At 38.4% G+C, this 13,376-nt stretch overlaps 1 protein-coding gene across 2 annotated transcripts in view; it reads right to left on the bottom strand.

The window, feature by feature from the left end:
- ST5 (suppression of tumorigenicity 5) overlaps positions 1–13,376 on the bottom strand; it is a 162,139-nt gene that overhangs the window by 45,816 nt on the left and 102,947 nt on the right. The window lies entirely within an intron of this gene.

Here is a 13,376-nt window from a genome sequence, read left to right as displayed (position 1 = left end):
GATCTTTCTCCTTAATCAGCCCATCTCTCCCTTGAGACTGTTTTTATAAGATACAAGACATTGCTTCTTCAGCTTGGGTCCTGACCAAAATTCAGATTACTAAGGACTTCAAAAGAATCAAGAGGGCACCTCAGAAAAGGCCTCCTTACCCTCCCAAAGAAAAGATTAAGGAAGAGTGGAAGCCATTTCCTTAGGAACTCCTCTCCAGCAGTGGCAATGACTAAGGAGTATTATATTTAAACAAATGTCAGCTATTTAGCAGCTCCAGCACCATCTATTGTGTGCCATCAAGCTAATTTTTTCTGATAGCAACCCTAAAGCCTAGTGGCAAGAAGCTGCACTGCAATCTCAAAGGCACATGATTTGAATCCCACCAGCTGCTCCATGGGAGAAGGATGGCCAATTTTCTCCCATGTTATTAACTGCCTCTGAAACCCACCAAAGGGCCTGATATGGGTCGGTTCTAACTAGATGTGACATAACAACTACAACATAGGGTAAAGTAAGGAGCTCTCCTGGTGTACTCTAGCACAGTGTTCTATTAACAAAAAGGCTGTATATCTTCAGTGATTTGAATCCACTAGGGGCTCAAAGATGGGCAGACTCTTCTGTCTTGATTTACAGCCTCAGAAACCCAAATGGAGGGTCACTATGAGTTGGAAGCAATTGGGGTGCATGGATTTATTAATAAGACAGAGTAGAACTGTTCCATAGAGTTTCCTATATTGTAATCTTTTCTCTCATGGAATAGCCTGTGTGTTTGAACTGTCAACCTTTCAGTTGGTAGGCAGCACTTAAACCACCGCATCACCAGGAATCTGCATCCTAACATATCTCTTAGAAAATAATGGAGAGATTACTAACTAAAATTTTTACAAATATTTAATCCTCAAAATAATTCTATGATGTTACTGTCACTTATTCTTATGTCCATTTTATAAGTGAAAAATGAAACAAAGAATTTCATTCAAGGTCCCTCAGCTGGTAAGTGATGACATAAGCCTGCACTATATTAGGTTGCTCTGGTGGCCTAGTGATAAGAATCAGCACTGCAATCCCAAAGGTATGCGGTCTGAATTTGCTAGCTCTTCTGTGGGAGGAAGGTGGGCAATCTACTCCTGTGAGATTTAAGTCTCTGAAAACCCACCAGAGGGTCAGCTCTAGGTTGTTTCCAACTCAATGGTACGCAACAACATACTATCTATATTGCTTCTCCACTATTATCCAGAATCATAGCAACATATTCCACCACAGTATAACACATCAGAAGCCATGTACCATCAGCATTTCAAACACTATTAGGGTTACTAATGGTGGACAGGTTTTAGAAGAACTTCTGGGCTAAGAAATAAAGATGGTCTAGTGACAGGCTTCCAAAAATTAGTCAATGAAAACCTATGGATCACAGAAGAACACTGATTCACTTGCTTTGGACACATCATCAGGTAAGATCAACAACTAAAGTACATTGTGTTTGCTGAAGCAGAGTACCACCAAAAACCCTTGGTGAGATGGAATGGCGTAAGAGTTGTGATATGAACGTATCGGTGATAATGAGGATAATACAGAACCAGCAAGTGTTTCAGTCTGTTGTACATAATGTTGCCTCAAGTAGGTATCAATCAAGTGGCAACTAACAACAACAGAAACATGTCATTCTAAAAAGGAAGCAGCAGCCTCTGCCAACTTGGTTAACCACCATGGATTCCAGAACTTGTTGTTGTTGTTATGTGCCATCAAGTTACTTGCAACTCATAGCAACCCTATGTACAACAGCTCTAATCTGCTCTGCTCTATCCTGAGCCAACCTTATTGTTTCTGACACATCTACCCCCAATACTCTAGTCAATGAGTTAATCTAGCTCATCTTCCTCTGTTGCACTGTTCCTCCACCCTCCCAAGCATGACGTCCCTCTCCAAGGACTGGTTCCTCTTTGCAACATGCCCCAAGTATGTCAGATAAAGCTTCAAAATCCTTGCCTCCAAGGTACAGCCTGGATTTACCCTCTCCAGGAAGAACCTGTTTGTTCTCCTAGCAATCTATGGTTATATTCAATACTCTTCTTCAGTACCACAGCTCAAAGGTATCAATTTTCCTTCTATCATCCCTAGTCATTGTTTAGCCTTCTGATGCACAGCAAGCAACTCTGAAGACCATGGCATAGATCAGGCACACCTTAGTCTCCAGACTGAAATCGTTGCTCTTTAGTACTCTGGCAAGTTCCCTGACAGCAGACTTTTCCAATGCAAGTTGTCTTTTGATTTTCTGGTTGCTGGTACCTATAGTGTTGATTGGGGAGCCAAGCAAACTGAAGCTGTCAACAATATCATCCTCTTCACCATCTATCATGATGCTGCCAATGGGCACAGTGGTGAGAATCTCAGAAGAACTCAGCAGCAATTCTTATAGCACTGGACATACCCTTGTCTCATATGCAGACATCGGACCTCTTGGCCTCTCTAAACCACAATTTCTTCATGTCAAGGAACACATACTCAGTACATGGTGCTCAGTGAATCATCAATAAATGAACAAAAGGCTTAATAAAGAGACCATGAATATACTTCCTTTCAGCACACTTTTCTAGTTGCATACTAGAACAATCACTGTCAATTCAGAATTCTTTCCAGTTTTAGTTTAAAAACAAAATACTTTTGCCAACATGACATGCTAGAATATCCTACCTGACCTAAATGCTATGGTCCTCAAAGCCGGTTTGTCCAGCCATGCAGGATCCAGAGTCCCATGCCATTCACAGGAAGGCAGCCAGCTGCCCCTGAGCCAGGTTGCTGTCACTGCTTGCTCACACACAGAAAACTAGAGTTTGGGTGAGTCAGGGCTTGGCTGGCAATTCCCAGTTGGGTCACAGCCTTTGGCTGCCCCTAATCAACAGGAAACCTCAATATGCTTAAGTTGTTTTTAAAAGGGAAAGTCAAATAAGAGCTATTCCACGTGCGTTTGGGCACAGATGAGAGAAATTCAGTGCCCAACCAAGCCCATGACTAGAGACTCTGCTCAGCTAGGGAAAGAATGGAATCAGCCTCAACCTTCCTAAAGGTAAGAAAGCAGCAATGTGCCAGTTACTTGCTGGAAGCGTCCAACCTACCCAGAGTCAACAGAAACCACAGTCTCTTACTTAGTTCAGAAAACCATGGATATGGAAAAGCATCAGTTTCCAATGAGTGCCTGGGTTATATTAAAAATACCTATTCTGTGCTAGGATCTGCCATACTATACTATACTATACTATACTATACTATACTATACTATACTATACTATACTATACTATACTCACTATCTGGTCTACCAGAAATACAAACAAATCTGTCCTCGAGGAAGTGCAACCAAGGTGCTTGTTAGAGGCATGGATGGTGAAACCTGTGCTCCCATACTTTGGGCATATTGTCAGGAGGTACCAATACTTGAAAAAAGCCACCAGGTAAAATGTTAGTAAAAGGGAGAATGATCCTCAAGGAGATGAACTGACACATTACAATGGGCCTGAACATGACAGAGATCATGAGGATAACACAGGACAGGGCAAGGTTCAGATCTGTTGTTCACAGGGTTACTACGACTCACAGTCAACTGGATGGCACCTAACAAGAACTACTGCAGGAGTGACAAATCAAAGAGGAATGATACTGCATTCATCATCAAATAGAATTTGATGGCCATATTCTATCAATTCTACTTCCCTGGTTCAGATATTATCCTTTTCAAGTACTATTAAATTCAACTCTCAACTGCCATTGAGTTGGTACAGACTCACAGCTGACCCTCCAGGGGTTTGTAAAGCTGTAAATTGCTCAGAGGAGATTGCCCATCATTCTCCCTCAGAATAGCTTGTGGATTCAAACCTTCAGAGATGCTCAGCCCTTGGGTTAGTAGCATTAACTCCTTATGGACTATGCCAGCGGAGCTCAGATAGTATTATTAAAAGTCTCTTAATATTTTTTCTACCTATAGTCTTAACCTAGTTCCAGTTAACCTCATTTTTTACTTACAGGTAAAATTGAAATATGATGTTGCTTGAAATTCTGCACTTTTAAGAACAGAGTATAAATTCATAGGCAAAATTGGAAAGGTATTACAAAATAAAATTTCTACCTATTTCCCTTTTATTATCTCACATTTTCTTTTTATTAAAAAAATTGTGACTTAAGTCTTACAAAGTATATTGATTTTTATTCAATCACTTACACAAATTTTGTTTTATAAAATTAATAATAATATCTACAATTATATTGTCTTTCTATATCAATCCTGCATCCCATTCTTGACAACATCAAGCTCCTTACTTTTTTATTCATCTCTATCTTCATATATTCTGTATCCTTTGCCTGGAATCCTGCCAGGTCTATTTAATGAATATTTGCATATTTCTGTAGTGTTGCTTAATTATAACCCTCTGTATGAAAATTTTCTAAACCCTACATTTTCCACACAGGTGAAGACAGCTTTATATTTTATGTCTCCACTATACCTGGAAAAATGTCTATTATAGTCCTTTTCTGTACTATATTGCTTTTTCATCTGTCTCCTTTACAAGATTATGAGTGGACTATCTTAAAGGTGGTGAAATTTTTTTTATAATTTTGTACTCTTGTACTTTGTATTGCACTTAGAATTAAGTTGGAATATATTTAGGTTGAACAACTAAATAATAAAAATAAATTATTATGATTTAAGGTTTTATCTATGTCTGCAATAGCAATGCCCTTAGATTTGTTTGCTTCTTTCCTTCTTTGTGAAGCCCTCATCTAACATAAAGAAAATATCTACCATAAATAAAAAATTGTAGGTAAGATTAACCGTGAAATGTTATGGTATCTTTTCTAGTCTTGGTTCCAGCATTCCTGGGTGTGCACATGGAAAGTCACCTAAATCTCTTAGCCTCAGGTTTTATATTTATAAAGCAGGGGGAAAATACATTTTCTGAGTATCTTCAAACATTTGCTGTATAACCTAGATAATGTAGGTATGTAAAAGTTTTAGAATGCTATAAATAATTCTAAAAAGAGAAAATAAGTAGGAAATTGCCAACAGATATCCACAACTCTGCACTCATCATTTTGTTCTAAAATCTGAGAGTTTGCCCCTAGGAAAGCAGATGTATGAAACTGGGCACTTGTTATGCCACAGTCTGTCAGCTCTGCAGCTCAGCACAGGCTTTGATGTCAACACTGCAGCACACAACTGGCCCAAACCAACATTTTCAAAAGAGGGAAGAAGGTAATAGGAGAAAAAAAGACTAGAAAATTCAAAGAAAATATGAAAGAAATAAAAGAGCATAAATATTCACACAGAAACAAATTTATAAAACAAATGAATAAGGAAGAAAGGAAACAGAAAAAGAATTAAAAGGTTTTTCCTTATTCACTGTAGAACATTCACATGCTTATGAAGCAAACGAAAATATCATGACTTGAGTCAGATGCACTAGTCTTTAAAGTGACAACTTTGCTCTTCAATAATTTTAAAAGGTTCTTTGTAGGAGAGCTGTCCAATGCAGTACATCTTTTGACTTCTTGACTGCTGCTTCCTTGTGGAGTTGGGCTTTCTTTAAGTGTTGGATGACTAAAGATTTAAGTAAAATGAAACCCTTTACAACTGCAAACTTTAACCTCCGTTTATCATGATATTGTGTGACTTCTTGCTTTCTTTATGCTGAAGTATAATTCATACAGAAGGCTACAGTCTTTTAGTTTCATCAGTAAGTGCTTTAAGTCTTTAATGATACCTAAAAGACAGATACCTACAGATGGATATAATACAAAAAGTCTAAGAATATTAAGAATGGGCCCTGCATATTCTCCTTGTAGAATGTATCTAAAAATATAAAGAGCTATTATCCCATGGCAATCTCACAGAGAACCCAAAGCAGAAAGGGGCTTATTTTGAAGTGATCTGGAAATACAGTTTTCGTCTATTGCAATGGATTATAAATTGATTTATAAGAAACCAACAAGTATTTATAGGAAGTGTCTCACCTTAAAACAAAAGAAACAGAGTCAGTACAAAGAGAAAACTCTGAATCCCTGAAATATTACAGGCATGAAGCAAATCAAGAAAATACAAGAATGAGTTGCTTTTTATGGAAAAGGAATGAAGAATCAGAAAGCAAAATAAAAACCCCAAAGGGTGGAGCTAAGAGACAAGATGAACTATTCCCATGCAATAGGACTAAAAACTAATTGAAGACTTGGCAACATGTAACCTTGCTGAATAAAAGAATTTGAATGGTCCAGTGCCTCATTTGAACAGGAATGTCTTACAGCAGTAATTCTAAACCTTATCCCACCAATGTAGTGTGGATATGTGAGTGGAAAGTATCATCTTTAGTTCACAAGTCTTTAATAGGAATAGCACTCAAGGTGCTGCATCCAGTGAAACTGTATCTAGACTGTCTCATCTATTTATTGCTTCATTTAGATGATAAAATACTTTTTTGGGCTGATGCCATTAACAGGATAATAAGATGCACAGGATAAGTTAATAGGGTGATGCCATTAACAGAATAAGGTCTAGGACCTTAGGGTAAGGATTAACTATATTTGTGTATTTTGCATTGAAAAGTATTTAAATTGTGACCAGGTAACAGACTATGTTTTTGTTATTAAGTGCCGCCAAGTCAGAGTAAAACTCACAGCAACTCTATCAACAGATCTGAACCCTCTCCTACCTATCCTGTGCTATACTTATCATCCCCTACACACCTGAGTCTATTTCTGCAGTCACTATATCAATACATCTTATTGATGGTTTTTTCTTTTGATGAACCTCCACCTTTCCAAGTATGATATCGTTTTCCAAGGAATAGCCTCTAAAAATACGTCCAAAGTACATAAGATAAAGTTTTGCCATCTTTGCCTCTAAGAAGCACTCTGGTTGCACTTTCCCAAGACACACCTGTTTGTTCTTTTGCAATCCATGGGCATTCAATACTCTTCTCCAATACCACAATTCAATGGCATCAGTTCTTCTCCTTTCATCCTTACTCACTATCCAGTTCACAGACACCTAACAGGGGATTGGAAAGACTATTGGAAAGAGAACACTATGGTACACTGTATTTTCCAAAGATTTCTATCACAACATAGCCATCCACAAGTGATGTTGATACTTCTTTCATCAGGTTGTAAGACTATCTCTATTTTTCCTGGAAGCTGTTGTTAGGTGTCATCTGGTTTGAATATGACTCATAGCAACCCTATGAACAACTGATGTGAACATTGTTCTATCCTGTGCCACTCATACAATCTGACATACTCAAGCCCATTGCCACAGTTACTATGCCTTCCACTCTTTTGCCACCCCTCCACCTTCCCAAGTATATGTCCCTCTCTCAAGGAACAATCTCTCCTTGCAACATGACCAAAGTATGTGAGATGAAGCGTCATCATTTTTGCCTCCAAGAAATTCTTTCTCAACACCACAGTTCAAAGGCAAATTCTTCAGTCATCCTTATTCATTGTCCAGAATCAAGCACACCTTAGTCCTCAAGCTGACATTATTTTTGTTGTTAAGTGCCATCAAGTTGAGTACAACTCATAGCAATCCCATGAACAACAGATCTGAGCCCTGTCCTATCCTGTGCCATCCTCACAATTTCTGACACACTAGCATCCCATTGCAGTCACTGTGTCAATCCATCTAGTTGAGGGTCTTTCTCACTTTGACCAGCCCGTCACCTTCCCAAGCATGATGTCCCTCTCAAAGGAACAGCCTCTCCTAGCAATATGCCCAAAGTATGTAAGATGAAGTGTCATCATCCTTGCCTCAAGGAGCATTCTGGCTGCACTTTCTCCAAGACATTTGTTAGTTCTTTTGGCAGTCCATGGGATATACAGGACTCTTCTCCAACAGCATGTTTTAAAGGCATCAATTCTTTTGTTATCCTTATTCACTGTCCAGTTTTCAAATAAATACCAAGTGACTGAAAAGTGACTGAACTAGGCACACCTTAGTTCTCAAACTGACATTAATGCTCCTCAAGAGGTCCCTGACTGCAGACTTTCCCAGTGCAATACATCTGATTCTCTGACTACTGGTACCAAAGGTGTTGACTGTGGATCTAAGTAAGATGAAAGTTGATGACAACTCCAATCTTTTCTCCATTTATCATGATGTTGCCTATAGGTCCAATGGTAAGAAATTTTGTTTTCTCGACATTGATACACAATCTGTATTGAAGGTTATATTCCTTGACCTTTTGCAGTATCTCAAGTCCTCTTCAGTTTCAGCACACAAGGATGTGGTATTTGCATAATGCAGGTTACTGACGAGTCTTCCTCCCATCCTGATGCGACATTATTCTTCATGTAGTCCAGCTTCTCAAATAAATTGCTCAGTATACAGATTGAATAGATATGGAGAGAGACTACAATGTGGACACACTTCCTTCTTAATTTTAAACCATGTAGTGTTTCCCTGCTCTTGGTCTAGGTATAGGTTTTACATGAGCACAATTAAGTGTTCTGGGATTCTCATTCTTCTCAATGTTAGCCATAATTTGTCATGATCTACACAGTCAAATGCCTTTGGACAGTCAATAAAGCACAACAGGCAGTCTTTTTGTATTCTTTACTTTCAGTCAGGATCCATCTGTCATCTGCAATGATATCCTTGGTGCCACATCTTCTAAATCCTGCTTGAACTTCTGGAAGTTCTCTATCTGTATACTGTTCTTGCTGTTTTTAATGTTGTTCAGTAATATTTTTTGTATGTGATATTGTTTGATAGTTTCCACATTAAGTTGGATCACCTTTCTTAGGAATGGGAACAAATATGGATCTCTTCCAATCCATTGGCCAGAAATCTGTTCTCCCAAATTCCCTGGCAGAGACTGGTGAGTGCATCCAAGGCTGCATCTGTTAATTGAAATAAGTCAATTGGTATCCCATTATTCCTAGGGTTTTATTTTTTGCCAGTGCCTACAATGTATGGCATTGACAACACAGAATGTATGTAGCTTGAATGTTGGTAAACTAGAAATCACAGGTAATGAACTGGAACTCATGCACCAATACTGACACACTAGGCATTAGTGAGGTGAGATGGGCCACCTTTGGCCATTTTGAATCAGACAATCATATGGTATAGACTACTGGGAATTAAAAACAGAAGAAGAATAATGTTGCATTCATAGTTAAAATGGGAAAGATTCATTATTTTTGTGAAAAACAATGTATATGAAGTCTAAGTAAACAAGTGTTTAAAAAAAAGTCAATGTCAAGCTCTATCCTTATATACAATGTTATGAATGACAGAATATTACATACATACAAGGAAGATTTGTTAACACAACTATTATTCAAATATACGCTCCAGAAAAGGGGGGTTAATTATGGGGTTGTCAGTTTTATGAGTTGGGGGATGAGGGAAACTGGAAGAATCTGTTCTCAAAATCAATGTATTCAAATTTTGTAAATAAATTAGTATTTTAAAAAGATTATATAAAACCAAACCAAATAAACAAATACCCACAAACAAATAAACAAACCCAAATATATGTTCCTACATTTAGAACTAAAGAGGAAGAAATTGAGAATTTTTACCGAATCTTTTAGTCCAAATTGAGCATACATTCAATCAAGATGAATTAATGATAATTAGTGACTGGAATGCAAAATTTAGAAATAGTGAAGAAGTAACAGTAGTTGAAAAATATGACAACCTAAATGCCCATCAGCAAATGAATGGATAGAGAAGCTGTGGTATATTCACACAATGGAGTATTATGCTGCATTGAAAAACAAGGAACTCATGCAATATTATTCAAAATGGGTGACCCTGGAGGACATTATGCTGAGTGAAGTATCTCAGTCACAAAAGGACAAATACTGTATGGTGCCACTGTTGTAAAACAGGACTGAGCTTGGGGTTCGGGAGAGACTGAGAAAGATGGGTTCAATAACGTATACTGCATTGAAACAGAAGAGGGAGAAAACTGTTTAAAAGGAATATGTGATTAGGTATTATTGTCATGACAGGAGTCCAGAGTGAAGGCTGCACAGTAGAGTGGACCTGGGGAGAGGGATTGTAAAACAATGAAAGAATTTTCCTTTTACTTTTCCAAGAGGGTAGTATACTAGGGGGGAGGGTTGGGAGGTGGGAAAAGTGCAACAATGAATGAATGGAAATCCAAAGTCTCTGTAAATTTTCATTGAAATTAATAATAAATTTTTAAAAATTATAAAGAAAAGAATAAGAAAAAATATGGACTTGGAGATAGAAATGAGGCTGGAAATAGAATGACTGAATTTGGTATTTTCAATGATTTATTCATTGCAAATATATTTTTTAAAAGACACAAACAATGACTTTACATAGGATCTCACCTGATGGGCTGCATAGGAATCAGAATGACTATATCTTTGGAAGAAATCGTTGGAGCTCAATATCAGCAATCAAAACTAGGCCAGGGCAGACTGTGAGTCAGATCATCAATTACTCATATGCAAGTTCAAATTGTGGCTGACGAAAATGAGAATAAGTCCACAGGACCAAGATTTTGAATCTAGTCCATCTGAATTTCAAGATCATCTTAGGAACAGATATGAGGCATTGAAAACCAGTAATTAAAGACCAGATGAATTGTGGGATAATACTAAGGTTATCATTCATGAAGAGAGCAAAGGTCATTACAAAGGCAGAAAAAGAAAAAAACAAAATAGATGTCAGAAGAGAGTCTGAAAATTGTACTAAGAATGTTGAGAAGCTAGAACAAAGGGAAAACATGCCAAAGTAAAAGAGTGAACAGAAGATTTCAAAGGGCAGCTCAAGAGGATAAAGCAAAGTATTATAATTGAATGTGCAGAGAGTTCAAATTGAAGAATAAAAAGCGGAAAACTCACTCTGCATTTCTCAAACTGAGAAAATAAAAAATCAAATTTAAACCTCAAGTTGCAATATTGGAAGATGCTAGGCAATATATTAAATGACCCAGAAAGCATCAAAAGATGATGAAGGGAATACACAGAATCACTGTACCAAAAAGAACTGATTGACATTGGAAAATTCCAGGAAGTACCATATGAACAGGAGCCAGTGGTATTGAAGGAGGGGGAGGTATATCTGGAATTAAAGGTATAACAATGTGCTTATTTATCATCAACAAAAAGGGAAAGGGAAAACAGCTCCAGGAGACCAATATACCACAAAAACCAAAGCAAGTGATAGAATGAAAAGATAGCTTTCCTTCTATGTTTCTACCAAATCAAGACTGGGCTTCAAAGTAAAAAGGATGGAATAAATTAGTCAAACAACAACAAAAATAACCAAGTGAAAACTAAGGGCCTAGAATCTAGGATTTTAATCTCGACTGGTTTGGGAGTAACCATCAGGTGAAGGCAACCTTTCTAAATTAAGGATTGTTATGTTAGTTGCTATCAATGCCAACGCATGGTGACCTTATCTATAAGAGAAGAAGTACTGTCCAGTCCCATGCCAGTTTCATGAACACTGATAAATTTGAATCCATTCTTGCAGCTCTTATGACAATCCATCTTACTAAGGTTTTCTCTTTTGTGAGGACTCTCTAAATACAAAATATGATACTCTTTTCTCATGACAGACATTTCCTGATGACATGGTCCTCCTTGCTTCTAAGAATTGTTGCTATGTGCCACTGAGTCACGTAGTGACCCATTGCTGACCTTCCAGAAAGTTTTCAGGGGCAGTAATTAAAACAGGAGGAGACTGCTCATCGTTCTCCCATGGAGCGGCTGGTGGATTCTAACTATGTGCCTTTGGGATTGCAGCGCAACTTCTTATCACTAGGTCACCAGAACCCTAGGAGTATAGTCCTATAAACATATATCTAAATAGGTCTATAGGGCCCCTTCTGCCCATTTCCATTAATTTCCCATATCCTAGAGTGATCGCTAGGGGAGCTCTGGTGGTGCAATACATAGGGAGTCAAACTGCTAACTGAAAGGAGAAAATGGGCAATATCCTCCTGTGCTATTCATATAGCCTCTGAAAACTCACTGGAGGGTCAGCTATAAGTTAGTTCTGATTTCACAGCAATGACTTTTTTCTTTGAAGAGTGATTCCCCATGCCCACAAACTAGACTAAAAAATCTTTAAGTGTCACTGGGTTTTTCTTCCTCCTTGTAAGTGATACAGAGGTCCTCACAGAAGCCAGTTTGTCAAAAGTCCCATTTACCAAGGTCCTAGCACTGCTATCTTCTGCAGTCAAAGCCATGCCAGAGAGTGTCCTCCTACCTGGGCTACTGCCCTAGCAATAGGGCCTCAGAACACTGACAAATACGTACCTTAAGGTCAATCTAAGAAATTCAGATGCTAATATCATCAATGAAAACTGTAAATGTGTTGGAGAATGAAAAAGAAGCAACCCTTCATTTTTCAATTCAGAATAGGCACATAGGAGGAGAATCCTCAGTTAACTGAATATCTCTTTAATAAAGTGGTGCCTAGTTGAGTCAGGCTGAAGGCATTTAGATGATGTTCACCCCCCGCCCCCCTCCCTCCGAGATCATAACAACTACAGTCTATGGGTATCCATGACAAAATTCTGCTCCCCAGAGTAAAAGGGAATAAAAAGCATGAAGAGAAATGGAACTCTTCCAGGGTGTGAGGATGGTAAAGGCAGAAAGATAGCATCAAGGAAGAGAAATGAGGACTTGTAAAAGAAAGTGGCCAAGATGCCTTTTTTAAAAGATACAACAGAAGCCTAAATATTTACAAACACCATGCAGCATGTTATAATGGCAAGCATATTGTTTTTGTTGTTGTTATGTACTGTCAAGTCACTTGCGACTCATAGCGACCCTATGTACAACAGCCCTAAACCCTGCTCTGTCCTGTGCCAATCGCACTACCTCTGACACACCCATCCTGATTACCCCAGTTACTGAATCAATCCACCTCATAGAGGGTCTTCCCCTCCTATACCGTCCCTCCACCCTCCCAAGCATGATGTCCCTCTCCAAGGACCTGTCCCTCCTTACAAACATGTCCAAAGTACATCAGATGAAGCCCCAGAATCCCTGCCTCCAAGGAGTAGCTTGGTTTAACCCTCTCCAGGATGAATCTGTTTGTTTTCTTGGCAGTCCATGGTACATTCAATACTGTTCTCCAGCACCACAGCTCAAAGGCATCTTGGGAAGCTTTTTGTTGTTATGTGCTAAGTTGCCTTTGAATCCTAGTGATACTACGTACAACAGCTCTGAACTCTGCTCTATCAAGCCAATTTCATTGTCTCTGACACACCTACCCCCATTACCTCAGTCACTGAGCCAATCCATCTCATCCAGGTTCTTTTTTTTTTTTTTAAATTTAGGTTGTTTATTTTTCATTTCAATGAACATCTACAGAGATTTTGGGATTCCATTCATTCATTGTTGC

Source organism: Elephantulus edwardii, unplaced genomic scaffold (assembly GCF_000299155.1).
Source record: "Elephantulus edwardii isolate Elephantulus edwardi_28Jun2011 unplaced genomic scaffold, EleEdw1.0 scaffold00044, whole genome shotgun sequence".
In the NCBI taxonomy this organism is placed as follows: Eukaryota; Metazoa; Chordata; class Mammalia; order Macroscelidea; family Macroscelididae; genus Elephantulus; species Elephantulus edwardii.
The sequence above is the reverse complement of the archived record's forward strand: the minus strand, read 5'-3'. Positions and strand labels throughout refer to the sequence as shown.